The following is a 17,497-nucleotide window of genomic DNA, read 5'->3' on the forward strand; positions in this document are numbered from 1 at the left end:
GTAAGCTTTTAGACTGAAAATTTCATGGTAAAAAATGTAATGTCTTTATGAATAAAGAAGCTAATTGAATTTTGACAGTTAACTCAGATCCAGCCTTAGAAAATGTACCCTTACATCTTCCAGGTGACCAGGGGGATTGTCATGGGGATGACTGAGATAAACCAGTTCTGTGATTTAAGTTTATTTATACAAATTATATACAATCTGAGGGTATACATGTAAACGGTATGTAAGTTTGTGACTTTGCGTATAATTTGTAGATGTAAATGTTTATAGAGCTATATATATATAGTATATAGTATATATACTATATATATTATTATATATAATTATTATATATAGTATATATTATATATAATTATATAATATAATATATAATATAATTATATATAATTATTATATATATTATATATACAACTCTATAAACATATATTATATATATATAATATTATATACATTATATATATAGTCTCAGAATCATTAAATAACACCATGGAGAAAATATGTCCTGGCCTTGGAGTGCAGAAAAGGCACTCTCCTGCCCAATATGTGTGTGAACATGGAAACATGGTCAGCGTCACTTCAGTCTTTTTCACAATCTCTGTCTGTTACTGTCAGGACGGGAATTGTGTAGAACTCTCGTATCCCACCTTCCTTGGAGACTCTGCTACTGGTCTGCTTCCTACCTGCCGGTCAAGTGCTAATAACTGGTAACACCCCAGCGTGTTCTTAAATCATGTCTCTGAGGGTGAAGCAAAGGCCAGATTTCTGCTTTTAGCACTATCTGCAATCTGTTATCTCAGGGGCAGGAATGGAAAAGAGAAAATGCTGACAAGTACTCTGAAAAAAATACTAGAAGACAGGACTAAAAGAATGGGTCTTAAGTGAAATCCACCACTTTGATGAGGATAACTTTTTCAGCCTCATTCAAATATTTGAGGTTGGGAGGGTGGTGTGTGTCGGTTTGATCTGCAGGGTAACACTATGAGAATATAGTATTTAGTATAGAAGTTTTGTTGAGGCTTAAGTAAAAACAGGTGAAGGCTTGTGTGTGTGTGTTTAAGATTTTATTTATTTATTTGAGAGACCAAAGAGAGAAAGAGAGGGAGCATGAGCAAGGAGGGGCAGAGGGAGAGGGAGAAGCAGACTCCCCACTGAGCAGGGAGCTCAACGCGGGGCTTGATCCCAGGACCCAATATATTAATGAGTCAATATAAATTCATGTTTGTTTATATTTCTCAAATTTACTACTGGTGCTGATTTAATGTCAACTTTAGAACATGTTTAAAAAGCATAAAGAAAAAAATTGTGAATCTGAGAGTTTGGAAATATTGCAAAAGAGCTTATATTACCTGGGTCTTGTAAAGATTGTAGGCATGAGTGATAGGAAGAGTCATCACATCTGATGACTCTATTTCTATTTTTGAAAAACAAGTCAAGACATAATAAAACTAGCATTTTTACTAAGTGGAATAAACACTTCTACTTTAATTCCCAAATGGGTCATTTGTCTGCTTTGATAAAAATGAGCAAGAGATAACTATTTCCTGAAGATGAGGCATGCAAATGAGGACTGGAGTCATATTCACCATAGTGCTCCCAGTAGTTCTCAAATCACATTTGCCTGAAGAATCCCTTGGGATCTTACGTCCCAGTGATGGAAGCTCTGTTTCTAGTGACACAGCTTGGACTCAGAAATCTGAATTTCAAATAAGTAATCTGGTAGATTCTGATGTAGATAGGCTGCAAAGCATAATTTGAAAATCACTGGTTAACTGTGATGAAGCAGCAAGTGTTGAGAAAACATTTCATTATTCATTAAATAGAGCTAATGACTTAATTATTTCATATCTCATGAGAGCTGTTTTGGTCCATGCAAAATTCCATTCCTACAGATAGATTTGGGTGAAATCTGAATATTAAAATATATTCATTTTAAAACTATTTTGAAAAGCTTTGTTTTTGTTTTGTTTTGTCTTTTATAATTAAACACTCATATACTTACGTCTTGTTTAGAAGTCTTCCAAGGAGCTTACAGAAGTAGATACCGATGCTTTGAGGCTCACGTGGAGCTGAATCCAATTTGAATGCAAGCTCAGTGAATGTGAGCTCCAGAGTCTCCTACGAGAAGGGAATAGTTTCACTACAATCCATGTAGGCAGATGTAAGCAAATAAGAAACAATTACCACAATTTTAAAATCATTGCTATTATTGTCACATGAATACCACATTATGCTTTATTAATGAAAGTATGAATCTTTCCTTAAGTGATGCTGAAAGCTTTTGGTGACTTACTTGGTCCTATTCCCCATGTGGCAAAGGGCACAAAATTGCAGCCTGGTTGTTCCATGGCCCCATTGCCTGATTTGCAAAAGAACTAAGCTTATGAGCTACAACATCTATAGGTCTTTAAGAAGTCTGACTTTTAGTTTTAAATTATTTTGGGAATCATATTAAATAAAGTTTAAAACTGAAATGATATTAAAGATATTGTACTTAATCTCACCAATGTTATTAACAATAATACAGTATCTAAAGACCATGGTCTTTTAGAAGAGGAAAGTGAAAGAAAAAGAGATAATAAGAGCTGGAGCCAGATACTTTGTAGGTACATGTGTGATGGAGCAGAACAGAACTGGGTAACATATTAAGAGCTGTGATTTTTAAAATATGCACATTTATGAAGATGGAGATTACTGCTTCCTCCAGTGGCACCATTAGGTAAGAGTGGGAGCCGTGAATGTGAACATGGGGCATTCAATCTATTTCTCCGCTAATCCAAACTGAAAAGACATCCTCTCCAAGACTGTGAGTGTTTTTATGTTCGTAAGATTTGTAGAACAGAGACACTCTATCCTAGGCTTTGATGGAAAGCTCAGCTTTCACCATTTCACCCTATCGTAGGTACTGATGGAAAGCTCAGCTTTACCATTAACTCACTGAGGCCTGAATAAGCTAAATCAACTCTCACTGTCTCATGTTTTTACAATGTTAAAACTAAGATAATAAATAGGGGGACTGCTTATCCTGGTTTGCTCCAGACAGTTTCGGTTTTCACTTGCGGTCCCAAATTAATTACAAATAGTGATTACTTTTACTCTCAAAAGAGGCTTTGTTTGGCTAGTAAATTAAATAGCCATCTTAATAATAATATACAGCACTTCTGGGAGGATTAAAAAAATAATACAATTGAAGTATCCAACAGTAATTTTTTTTTCTCCTCTCCTCCCTCCCACCTTTTTTTTCCTCCCTCTTTTCAACCTTATCCCCATTTCTCTTTTGTATCTATCTCTCCAACTAGACTGTGTCATAGGCCCTTTTTATATCATTTCTTTGTGTCTTTTGCTTCCCCTTTATCAGAATTTCCAATTAATGCATGGTCAAATATGGATTGAAGAGAGAAATAGCTCAAGAAATAGCTCATGTCTACATTTGTAGTTGAATTTACCACCAGAAAAGAAAAATCTTAAGACTGATTGTATACCTTTTATACACATGAAAAAAATCAATTTCAGAATGTCTAACTCCATAGAAATATTTAAGAAGTGAATGTAAAATAAGTCTATCACCAAAGTAGTATTATCTTTACCCATGGATATTTTCAATAGACTATTTTGATTTAAATGCAGTATTCTGATTTCATTTTACTCTAGCCAGGATAAAACACAGTTGCAGGATTAAACTAATTTATGAAGTCTCTAGTTGCTTAATACTTAACAAATTATTACAACTGTCTTTTATGGACAAGTAAAAAAGAAATTCTTTTTAATGTGTAGTCTTAGTCTTATGCTATTAAAATATTAGGAGGACCATAGGCTGCCTTTATAGGCTAGTTTGTTTCTCATCTAGCCTTATATCCACTGACCTGTTCCTAAATGATTTTGCAGTAAAGGTATTCATGATGTATGTGCAGTATAATGATAATGCGATCTTAAAATTTTTTACTCAGAATAAAGTATACATGCTCTGATTGTTAATATCATTTCCCCAGTTTTTTAAAAAAGCTTAAGTTTGTAATTTTTACAGTCTATGAAAATCACACTAATAGCCAAAATAAAATTCTTGCAACTTTTATATAATCATATATCTATATACACACATATGTATGTACTTGATCTTGATTTTTAAGGGATAAGAATTGAATAAGGTATCTTAGGGCACCTGGGTGGCTCAGTTGGTTAAGCATCTGCCTTCAGCTCATGTCATGAGCCCAGGGTCGTGGGATCAAGCCCCACGTGGGGCTCCCTCTCAGTGGGGAGCCTACTTCTCCTTCTCCCTCTGCCTGCTGCTCCCCCTGCTTGTGCTCTCTCTCTCTCAAATAAATAAAGAATTGAATAAGGTATCTTTACTTTTTTTCAACCAACAATGAACTCTATAAGACAAAGATCTTGATGTATAAATAAAACCACAATGAAAATCCCAAATAAGAACATGATCAGACTGATTACTGGCATCACTAGAATACAGTAAATAAATCTAACGGGAATTATTGGGAAAATATTTATGAAGAACATAGCATTTGAGAAGAAATGTAGCATAAGAATTTAACAGATTAGAAGGAGAGGAGTTTGAGACTGCACAGCCCTGAAATGCAAACCTGTATTTATGTATGTATGTGTGTGCTTTTCAGTCGAAGGGCAAAGCAAATATCAACATGCTAAAAAAATAACTTTGATAACCTGGTGAAAACTGAAGTTGAGACTAGATGTGGAGCAAAGCCAGGGCCGTTGTTTGGAATAGATAAGTAGAGCCAGAACCGAGAGAGGTTTCTGTAGCAAGATGGAGAAGACTTTGTGCCTTATTGGATTCAGAGGACAAATAAGTTAAAGAGCATGTGAAGACATGACTTAGGTAGGAAAATGGTTTCTCTGTTAATACGCTGAAATTGAATGGAGATGAACAGGAAATGGTTGAAATATAGGGACACCCAAAGTGAAGTCAGAGAAGCATTTTTTTTAAAGATTTATTTATTTATTTATTTATTTATTTATTTATTTATTAGAGAGAGAGAGAGAGAACGCACACACAGGGAGAGGGAGGAGCAGACTCCCTGCTGAGCAGGGAGCCCAACTGAGCCACCCAGGCGCTCCTCAGGGAAACGTTTTTAAGAGGCATAAACAGAAATAATTAATGAGGTCTGAGGTATATGGATAAAATTAGTAATATTCAAGAAGAAATAACTATTTAAATTTTGATTCAAAGAAAATTCAGGAATGAGAACAAATAAAGATATAAGGAGAAACTTAAATACAATCACCTCAGACCTTTAATAACACAGATTTCTGACCGAGGTGATTATTTTTAATCCTCAATGTGAAACATCCTAAATTCGACATATATTTCACATGGTTTAAATTTCTCTATTTCATGTTTGCCTTATTATTGGTCTTCGCATTTATTTAGGCAGGAAACTGAACTTCAGTATTTCTTTATGAGAGTTAAACAGAATATAAGCAATAAGTGTGGACACAATACATTTTGTACATAAGAAATCTAGTTTATTAACAGATATCAGACAGAATAAATTATAGCATTCAATGAATAATGTTTCATTGATTGCTAGTTTTATTGAAGTGTATATGCAAAAAAGGCTATATCGGGGTTTTTTGTCTGTATAAAAAAGATTTAAAAATTTGATGTCTTCCCTCAAGCAGCTCTGTGTATAATGGGGAGATTAAGTTAATGGACGATTATACTACTTGAAATAAAATAAATGATAGACATGCACACAGTCACACATAAATGTATAAGATGGGCATTCAAGTCATTACAGAGTAGATCTGAGAGGATTTTGAAGGAAATAATACCCACATTGTTTTCTGAAACCTGTTACAAGAGTTGGTGGAGAGAAAATGTGTACCAAAATAGTTAGATGATGCAAAACCATAATGTATTATTTAAAAGATTATATGCATAGAATTGTGAAAAAAAATGGAAGTGCAAAGACAAGAACATTTTTCATCAAAAATGGCTTTAAGCTGCCCTTGAAAGAATGAGGAATAGAATTTATACACAGAAAGAAGAGGGGTAGCAAGCCAGTGAGACAATTTAGGCATAAGCAGTGAAATAATGAAGACATGCGAAGTATTCAAATAATAAATTACATGTAATGACAGAAAATTTAAACAGTTGTCTACATGTATAATGTATGAATATACGAAGAATATTCAGAAATAATATTTACAGGTCACTGAATTGGATGCTATTGAAAGACTTTGTTTTGGCTAAAAGAAACCAAAATGTTATATAGGAAGAAACTATTATCAAATTTCACTTTTCCAGACTACCTTCATAATGTTTCAAAAAAAAAAATCTGTGAGAAATTAAGCATTTAGGTAAATAAATATTCCCAACTGAATTTAAATTTCAAGCATTTTTCAGGAAGTTAGTTTTTATAAGGTGTCAAGTTTATTTATAATTTGTAATAAAAATTCCAGTGCTGCATATTTTTGTGAAACTAGTGGCCAGTATCACTGAGAATTATTTATGTACCATATTTTGTTAGATGGATCAGAAATTACATGGAAAAAGACAAAAGGAAGGTTTACATATTTAATGGCAGTTTTAAGGGAATATTAAATGTACTCCATAAAATGAATGAACACTGGAATGTTACTGACGGACTTGAAATGTTGTGAACACTTACCAAGATCTCCATCATGGTTTCTGTGTAAGGGGGTAATGGTTATATAGATCACATATATGAAAAATGCTTATTTTTGAGGATCAGAAACACTTTTGATTCTGGCAATCATTGAGTAATACAAGTGGATTATGTTTCATATTTCATTTGGAATTAGTATTTTAGGCATTTCCAATGCAATCCCTTGAAAAAAATCATGTTATAAAAAGTAATTAGTTTTTCAGGGAAATACAGATATGTGTTTATTAGATCTGCAAAGTAGCAGAACTATAGTATTAAAGATAATCATTTGTACTTGAAAAATTTTATACTTGAAAGCTGGAAGCTATGTAATAAGGAAGGTATTATTGGAAGGACAGAAAGAAATGTAATAAATGTCCCTTCCTTTCTTGGGTGCAGAAGCAGAAGTAATTTTAATTTTAGAGCCACAATGCGCTTTTCTCTATATCTTCATTGATTTTATTCTCTAAGCATTGAAAAAGGAAACTTTCCCCAAGCCTATCCAACCCCAGTTGACCCTTAATTGGGATTTGCATTTATCAGTGTAGCTGAAATTGAGAATAATTTGAATTATTTGCATTATAAAAGAGCTTATTTGTTGGGGCGCCTGGGTGGCTCAGCTCAGGTCATGATCCCTGGGTCCTGGGATGGAGTGAGCCCCACTTCCGGGTCCTGGATCTTGCCTTGCATCCGGCTCCCTGCTTGGTAGGGAGTCTGCTTCTCCTTCTCTCTCTCCACCCTCCTCCCCACTTTTGTATGCTCTCCCTCTCAAATAAATAAATAAATAAATAAATAAAATCTTAAAAAAAAAAAAAAGAGCTTATTTGTTAACCCGATATTGTCTCCATTTGAATAACATTGAGACAGTGAAACCAGGTGAACTGGAACAGGCAGACCAAATGAGGGACTTTAGAGCAGAGGTGCCACTTCATTGGTTCCTCTCACCGCCTACGAGTGACTGGTTGTATGCACCGCAATTTCTTCATTTGTAGACTGGTAGAGTGGTGTGCTGGAGCTGACTGTATTGATCCTCAGAGCCAACGGTGCACATCTCCCAACTCTGTTCAGTGATTTCACATTGGCTTGAAATCAAGCATGCTAGCCGTTCTTTCACCCCCCAGACTGAGAAACCCTAAAAATCTGGGCTTACCCCTATCTGTTCTCTCTCTCTACTCTGATCTGGTTGTTAAACATTTACTGGAACATTACTGACTGGGAATCGTAATAATAGTATCTATCTCATACTCTCAATGTGAAGATAAAATGAGTTAATAAGGGGAGAGTGCTTAGAAAAGTACCTGGGACTAGAAATCCCTATACAAATAATTGCTATAATGATGATGATGATGATGATGATGATGATGATGATGATGTGTCTATTCTACTTAAAGAGTAATCTCTATTTAAGTTCTTTCTTTCCTTCATATTGACACTCCTAGATTTTCCAAAAGTTCATATATGTCCTTGCACCAGTGTCCTCAATGATAGAGAAATGCAGTTTCTACCTGAAAGTGATAAGAATGATTCTGTCTGTCCATGCGGTGCAGCACAGAAAATGGAGTGCTAGTTGGGGAGGACACACAGAGTAGACATAGGAAAGCCAGTTAGCAGACAACTGTAGTGATACAAACTGTGTGAGTTATTTAATCTGTGATGGTGGTACTGATGAAAGTGGTGAAAAATGGCAAGATGTGGTTAGATTTAAATGATTTTAGGAGGTAAAAAAAGTCAACAATATTAATGAATCAAGAGGGGGATTCCAGCTTGCGGAACTAGAGCAGTAGTAATATTATTTGTTGAGGCATACACCATTAGGGCAGCTCTTCTAGAGTCATGGGAAGTCTATGAATTCAGTTTTGAATATGTCAAAGCTGAGATACCTTGGAGATATCCAAGTGAAATTTTGTAGTAAGATAATATTTTCCCAAGGATGAATCAAACACAAAATATGTATATGGCTAGAATTAAAATATAAAGAATGTTTAGCATAAAGATAGATGAAATTAACTAGATGAGGAAAGCCTAGATAAAGACAGCTTGAGACAAAGGTTCTTAATTGTGATTGCAAAGTAGAACAGGAGGGAGTTTAATCAATTCTGTGGTTCAGGTCTAAACTCAAAACAATAAATTGGAATCTTGCAGGTGGCTCCTGGGCTTTTTTTTTTTTTTTTTTTAACTTTCCATATAATGTCCTTAGGCAGTCAAATCTGAGGATCATTTATCTACATTCTCTTTAAAATACCAACATAGGACACTAAGAAGAGCAAGCTATGTGGTGGGAGAAAACTAGAACTAGGATAGAGTGACATAGATATTGAAGAGGAGTATGCTTCTGGAAAAGATGGAATGACCAAGTGTTGAATGCTACTCAGATGTTATCACCGGATTCTGTGACATGGATGTCATGGAGATCTCAGGGGAAACTGTTTTAATAGAGTGGTGAGTTCAGAAACTATTTAAAGCTGCTTATGGAGTGATTGTTAGATAGGAATAGGTAACAATGACTGTCTTCGAGAAGTTTTGTTGGAAAAGGAAAAGAAAATTGAGAGTTTAGCTGGATTTTGGAACAAGGGAAAAAGAGTGGGGCTACCCTTCCCTTACCTCTTAGGTGAAGGAAGCCTTCTTCACCAAGGACCAAAGGTAAAATCCAGTATATGCTGCCATATTTTTTCGGAAAATGGGAGAAATCCATCATCTGAGGCTTGCTCTATGCTTAAGAAAGTGAAAGTGTCCTCAGAAAGAGCAGAGACAGAGGAACAAGCTTTTGTTTGGGAAAGTAGTTATATGACAACAAAAGGTGGATTTAGAAATGTGTAAGCAGAATGACCAATCCAGAGTCATTTTAAGTTCTGCCAAAGAGATTTTCCTTGAACTGAGAAGCAGTGTGTGGAATGGATTGTTGGGAGATCCAGAGGCTAAGAGGAATGTTACATCAAAGCAGAGGTAATGCCTTTGTCATGCATATGTAGTAGAAGAAGCTCCCAAGGGCCTCCCAAAAGAACCATTAGAGCCAGTGAGGTTGGTCCCAGAGAAGCAAAAACTATCTGTTCACGTGAGAACAGCCCAACAACCTAGCTTTACTTCCCCCTGAGATGAGGTGTAAACACTTCTGACAAGTGGATGATGAAACAGATGGAAGCCCTCCACACCATTCATACCCTAAATCAAAGTCCCATCTGCTACTGGCCCAGGTTGCCTTCGAGGCAGGGAGGCAGACAGGAGAAGCCTTAATTTTCTATAATGTAATATGTAATAATGTATAATGTATATAGTTTTGTGTAATACAGAGTTTGTATATATAAGATATAATTTTGTATAATGTAATAAGTAACAATATGAAATATTGGGAATTTCCAAATCTAAACTTTGGGAATTAAAGTAAACATGAAACTTATTATTTAAGGGTGAGCAGAAATGTTGGCTCACCATAGCTTTTTTATCCAAGAAAGACAAAGCTTACCCTCACTGAAGAAAAGAAACATGTGTTTATTACACCCTACATGTTTTGTTTCCTCAATTTTACAGTAATACTGATGTGGGAGTGTTTGAAGGTTCAGGAAGCTGAGCTATCACTTATGTGATATGAAGTGTTTTGTTTTGTTTTGTTTTTTCTGTGAAATAATGAGACAAAGTTACCAGCTGAGATGGTCTTCAACTTATGACGGTTCAACTTACTTTACAGTGGTAAGAGCGATACGTTTCAGTAGAAACCGTACTTTGAATTTTGAAATTTACTCCTTTCCCAGGCTAGCTATATGTGGTATGATATTCTCTTGTGACACTGAGTAGAGGCAGTGAGCCAGACCTCCCAGTCAGCTCTGAGATCATGAGGATAAACAACTGATAGATTTTCAACCATTCTGTTTTTCACCTTCAAAACAGTGTTCAGTAAATTACATGAGATGGTCAGCCCTTTATTATAAAATAGGCCGTCTGTTAGATGATGTGGCCCAACTGTAGTCTAATGCAAGTGTTCTGAGCGTGTTTATAAGGCAGGCGAGGCTAAACTATGATGTTTAGTAAGTTAGGTGTATTAAATGCATTTTTGACTTACAATATTTTACACTTATGATGGGTTTATTGGGACCAACCCCATTGTAAGTTGAGGAAGGTCTGTAGTAAAGAAGTAAAGCAGAGATTTGTGGAAAATAAATTAGTTTAAAACAGAGGTCATAGCAAAAAATAGTAAGTTATCTTTGCAAATTTGTATGCTTTGCAGCCAATCTTGCAAGCACATTTGAGGTTAGTAATCAAAATTTGTAGTAGTATCCAGCTGTTTCACTTTGGTTTTCCTCAGTCAGGGGCCCCTCCTTGAAAAAGACAGTAATTATCATTATCAAGGGTTGAGTTTTACCAGACAGCAGTGATAACATGAGCAAGATATATAGACCGTAGGTTAATATGATATTGAAATGACAAAATGTGTTTTAGTTGGATGAGGAAGAAAAAAGCAACAGAAAAATGACAATGAATTACTGGATGTAGAGAGTTCAATATAGTGATATTAACTAACATTAAAGTTATTTATACTTGATATTAAAGTTGATATTTATTACCTCTCTATATAAATATATATTTATGTTACATAAATTGGTCAAAGTGGTAGTAATTGAACAAACAAAATAGGAAGGTAGAAGATTATGATAATTTTTGACTTTGTCATATAGTTTCTACTATTTGGAATGTTTTCAACCAGCTGACCTCACAGACCCAACTTCATCTAGTTGACTTAACTCAGATTCTCAGCGTAAATATCATAAAAAGTGCATAGAATTGTGTTAGCTTTCCTGATGTGAATTAGCAATTCTACTTCATTTGTGTGATTGTTTAATTAATACCTACCTACCTCACTAGGTAATAAATGCCATTGAGATAACTGTAGTTTGTTTTGTATTTTGTTTTTGTTTTTTCTTTATCATTTCATGGAGCAAGCTACTAAAAATTTGCAGTGAATCACATATCAATAATCTGAGTTATTGGAAGGCTTACCAACTAATCTACTACCCAAAGGAAATTTAAAAAGGACAGTTCAGTGTCTAGCCCTAAAATTTTGTGTTGTGTATGGCTGCTTAGAACTAGAAAGTTTAGAGGAATAAATTTCTCATATCTCTGAGAAAAGAAATATTGCTATTATTGTATAGTATTTATAAAATTTTATAGAATTTATAAATCCATCAATATATTGAATATTGTGTATATGGCATTTCATTTTCATGGATATGGTTAAGTAAAGTCTAGACCAGGCAATTATAACCTTTGTAAAAAGATGGCAGTAATTTGGCCAATACAGTAAAGCTCTTGCTTCCAAATATTGGACACTTCTAGAAATTTGTTCATCCTAGACCCATCCTAAGAATGAGCAGGACTGGATGTTTCTGTTATTACTGAGAGATTCCATTCACGGTATGCTTAGTATGCTTGACTAAAATCTAGTTTGAATCCAACTTTGTTATCAGGATGGTTTTTCCTTGTGGATTATATTTCCATTACTTTAATTTGGACATATTGAAAATACTCACAGCTTCAGGCTTTTGAGGAAATAGAGGGCATTTAAAGCATTCCTCAACCACCAAGATATTTTTATTCTTGAATCCTTCAATTTTGAAGATATGGGAAAAGTGCTTCAGCTAAAATGAAAATGGCTTTTCAGAACTTTTTTAGCACTTCCCTTTCTTTTGTCTCCATACCTCTGTAGGCAGTTTCCTGTTGATTACTGCCAATCCTACAGGAAAATAGTATAATCCAGTTATGGAGATTATCTATAGAATTACTATTTGAAGAGTAACTATTGTAATAGGTATTACTTAGGGGTTTCATGAATTATTATATAAGTGACATCATCATCATCATCATCATTCCAATTTTACAGATCAGGAAAAAAGATTAAATATTTTGCTCCAGTTGACAGAACTAATAGGAGGCTATTACAGGTTAATAATTTATATAAAGCTCCTTTTTACTCATACAGAAATGTTGTTTGCTTCCCTTTCCTTTTTAAATTTTCTTTAGGTAAGGTAAAATAATTTTGTGTGCTATTATTATATTTCCTTAAGAAATTAAAACAATAAAATATTGATAAATATTTTTATGTGATTAGATGGTAAATCACATACACACATGTGTCGGATCAGTTTGAATAATTAAATGAATTGAATCATTGAATCAAAAGTTTAATGGTAATATACCTTAATTTCTAAAGTTTAAACATAAAGGTAATACTTCAAACAAGTATCTATTTATGTGGTCTCGGATAATATGTTTTCATGTTCCCAAAAATGTTTAACATTCTTAATCAATTTGAAGTAATTTCCACTTAAACTTTCCAATATTTTTATTTTTCTATTATTTTAAATTATACATTCATTACATCCAAATTCATCACTTTTCATATATAGAACAGTAGGTTCTCTGTGAAGTTGAACATTGACTTCTTATATATTGTTTTGAGTAGTTTCAGTTATTATAATAAACATAAAATAAAATGTATTTCAAAAGAGAATTTGTAATGGATTATTCCATTTTCTTTTTACTTGCTATTCTTATTACTGAATGTTGTTAGAGTATTATATAATTCGTTCACTTCATCTATTTTTGAGGTCCTAAAACTTTTATTTCTGAGGAGATTATAACATATTGTTTTGTTAGGTAAATATATCTCTTTTGGTATTTTCATCATACTTGGAAAGTTTTCAAAGAAAAAAGGGAAGGAAAACATATTGTATATCCTTTTTCCTGGTATCAGTGAATGCCCCCTGTTCCACACACAAACCCAGTGTGAGCCCTAATAACCAAAATATAATCACAGTATATATTTTTAAACAACATGCTTCCTGAGAGGAGACCCATTTATCCAATAACTGAGTAATAGATACTTTTACCTTTGGGATTAACAGGGAGCATTATCTGTAAGAAATTTTAGAATTTGATCTCTATAATTCCATCTGAGTTCACTGCATGCAATTTTCTCCTTTTCCATGGGAACATTTTTTTTTCTTTTAAACACAGCATGTATATTTGATGAGTATGTAAGTATATATTCTTATTGACTCTGAACAATTTCTTGTCACCTGTTTTATTTCTTAATCTGTGTTGTACAGGTAGTGCCGTTAAGATGTGTCATGCGTCAAAAGTAGGACACGTGGAAGTTGACGGCGCTGTAATTACATAGTACATCAAAAGCGTTCCAACTTTGGCACAGCTGAAGATTACTTCAGTTTTGAATTAATCTGAATGACCCCAACTTTATTGCTGTCGAGTTTCTAGAAACGATAAAATGTCAAGTCCCTGGAAATAAACCGACAGAACCTAAAAGAAAATGACATGACTAATGCATAGTTTCTCTGACTTGTTCCATATTCTGTAGACTTTATTACTAACTACAATATTTTATTTAGAAATGCTTGTCTTAATGAATGTGTCTTTCACCTTTCTAAAATGTGTCTGCAATATAAAGAACAGAAAATTCAGTGCTCTGTATATTTGTGTTTTGTGTACACTAAAATCTCAGTACACAAAGAAGATGTAAGTGGTGAATCACTGTTTCACGTCTGTGTCTTCATTTTGGTGCGACATGTTAGTGAATGCGATTGAGTCAGTCTTTTCTGAAGAATGCTACTATTTCAATTTATCTCATTTTCCAATGCCATTAGATAATTATAAAATTTATGGGCATACTGGATGCTGACCACTTTTTAAGAAACTGTTATTTAACTTATATTGACATCGTACTCCAAGGAATAGCTATATTCACATTTATTGCTATTGGCTTCATAAAATGTTCTTTTATAAAACACAAAACTCATATCTCAGCATATCATCCTGAAAAGGGGAACTCTCATTTATAGTCTGCATTATCGGATGTCCTTCAGTTACCTTTCAGATTTAAAAATTCTCACGTTGGAGGGTCTCCATTCTGACTAAGCTTTTTACTTTCACTAACTGTAATCTCTTAATGATGATTCCAGACTAGATTATTTGCCTTGATTTTTAATTATTTTAATTTGGCTTTTCATTGTTCAAATGAAAAGCTAACTTATAAAATGAATATGTAATCTGAATCTGCTCCTGTCAAAAGGATCAGATAGAGTAAGGAGAAATATTACAAGCCCTTTCAGTCGGCTGTCCATTATTTCCTAAAGATTCCATCCAACCCTCCCCCACCTCCCTCACCACTGCCACCACCTTGCGCTGCTGGCCATGTTTGACGTTTGAAATCCACTACACATGGCAGCTGCCTATCTCTCCCAAATCTCTGTCTGTCAGCTCTGTCTTTGATAATTTTTTCATCTTAGGTTTCCTAATTTGATATCCTGTTAGAGGAAGATGTGTAGTACATTATTCAACATAGACTTCCATTACTCTATTTTATCAGGAAAAAAATTCAAGGCCTTTCTTAACACATATTGATGTAGCATGACGTTGGAATATGACTAATTCTAGTATAGATTCAAGGCTTTTGGTGTTTCTTCAGGTTCTTTATCACAATCATAGGACAAGAGGCAAAGGGTGTGGACATGTTTCTGACTAATGATACTTCTGCTTAATAGGCATTAAGAAAGGAAGGAAAAAAGGAAATGAAAAATAACACATGTATAAGAAGTTTAGTACAACCGTAAATAACTGTTGCATAATTTCTTGTCATGTTATAAAAGAATTCAGGCATCATTGGGGCGCCTGGGTGGCTCAGTCAGTTAAGCATCTGCCTTCGTCTCCGGTCATGATCCTGGGGTCCTGGGTTCCAGACAGGAATCAGGCTCCCTGCTCAGTGGGGAATCTGCTTCTCCCTCTCCCTCTGCTATTCCTCCTGCTTGTCCTTTCCCTCCCTCTCCCGCTCTCTGTCAAATACATAAATAAAATCTTAAAAAAAAAAAAGAATTCATGCATCATCGTATTTGCTAGTATCTCAGAAGTGCTTCAATCGGATGAGGGTTTAATATGGCTATTGTGAAACACGTACACTCTCTAGAAAGTCAGCTGCAAAATGTTCAGTTTGTGAAGTCATGGCTATTTGAACTCAGACAGATTCCACTGCATATCTGTCTTTACCTTTCTTGTAGACAATGTATATACATTGTAACCTATGATTTTAGTCTTCCTCTTTGCTCTGGTTGCCTCAAGTCCAAACCCTACTTTAAATCCTGCAAACTTTCAACATCTGTCTACGACAGCCACTGTGTAAAGTGTTTAGGGAGTAAAATCTAATGACATAATCCTAACCTACGAAAAGTTGCTAGCTTGATCAGTCATCAAAACTACTTCTTTAACCAAAATTCTTTTGTAATGTCTATGTAACACTCCATTATTACCACTTGGATTATTATTATTAATTTGCCTGTGTTCTGATTTGTTTATTTATTTATGTAAGTTTTACATTTGTTCTTTTAGAAAGATTTGACATATTCCCCTTTGAAGGCAGGTATACTGTTAATTATCAAATTAATTGAACACTAGTCTTGGACCGCTATAAAAATGTACTTTCTCTTTTACATGAAATTAAACAAATTTAGGTAAATATTTAGCTCTTTTGAGATTAAACAGATGTTTCAAAGAGCTTATGTCCATTGAATGTAAATAAGGCTGATTTTAACATGAAATGAGCAAGTGGTGGATATCTTTTTTTATGGGGGAGATGTGAATGGTATATGACAAGGTTTAACTGCTAGCAGGGCTAATGAAATTACTACATTTTGAAACTGTGAAAGAACTACAAGACTTATAAAATAATTGGGAAGAAAAAGGAAAGTATTTGGTAAGATCACTACAAGGTGTGATTGATTATTTTTCCTCATATTTCTTGAAGCCAATAGCTGAAATATTGAAATGTGGTTTGATGAATGAACTTTACCATTCAAGAAACATATTAAAGGCCTTCCTAATTTAATTTCTATAAATGTAACTTGAAGTTCTAAGCAAATTAATTACCCTGGTGGCTTTAACCATGGGAAAGTACAATCCAAAATACATTAATAGAAATTAAAACTGGAAAGCAGATCTCAAAATTTAAACTTTGTATTTTTGAGTTTAGTTTTACCTTCACATTTTTACTTCTTCCCATACTCTTCCTTTCCTTATTTTGATTTAAACAGACTGTCATTTCATCCTTTAATAATATTTTGATGACAGGTCAGTAAAATAGCTTATATCTTTTTCTTCATGTTCTGCTATACAAAATTTCTAAAACTCTTTAAAGTGATGTATATATTTTCATTTTTAAGGGATATTACAAATTTTCCTGATTCTGGTGTATTTTATATAGATAGGAATTTTTCTAGGTTTTTCTGACTCAGTATCAAATTCTTAGTAATATATGTGCTCCACCTGGTGGTGAAAAAAAAAGCAGGAGCAAACTGAACTTTATATCCTGATTTTAGATGCGTCTGAAAGTACCTTGTAGGATACCCAGTAAAAATCTACTCAACACTAAACATAAGTTGAATATTCGTCAATAGTACAATATACTTAAACCCATTATGGATTAAAATTTTGGTTAACCAAAAACATAATCATTTTACAGGCTGTTTTTAGCTTAATGATTTACACTTACTGGGTAAATACTATCTATATATGTATGGAATATATATAAGAAAAATACATAATATCTAAATGTATTAGGAAATATAACCTTAGCTTTCTATAAATATCTATCAATCATCTATCTATCTTTATTTTATCTCTGTCTTGAATCCTGGATTCTATTCTATTGGTAACAATTAATTACATGGATTTTCCTGCCCTTCCCTTTGATAGTAGGTACACTTTGAAGGTGTTGGTACGTAAAATACTTCCTCACGGCAATATAAATTTCACACACTTTACTGTTTATAATTCCCAATTAAAATTCTAGAGCAGGACTT

The 17,497-nt window shown here is 33.9% G+C and overlaps 1 protein-coding gene across 2 annotated transcripts in view; it reads left to right on the forward strand.

Moving 5' to 3' along the window:
- Nucleotides 1-17,497, forward strand: part of CDH12 (cadherin 12) — a 256,933-nt gene that overhangs the window by 183,421 nt on the left and 56,015 nt on the right. The gene's annotated exons all lie outside the window — the stretch shown is intronic.

The sequence above is a fragment of the Ursus maritimus genome, unplaced genomic scaffold, assembly GCF_017311325.1.
Source record: "Ursus maritimus isolate PB19 unplaced genomic scaffold, ASM1731132v1 scaffold_15, whole genome shotgun sequence".
NCBI classification, from domain to species: domain Eukaryota; kingdom Metazoa; phylum Chordata; class Mammalia; order Carnivora; family Ursidae; genus Ursus; species Ursus maritimus.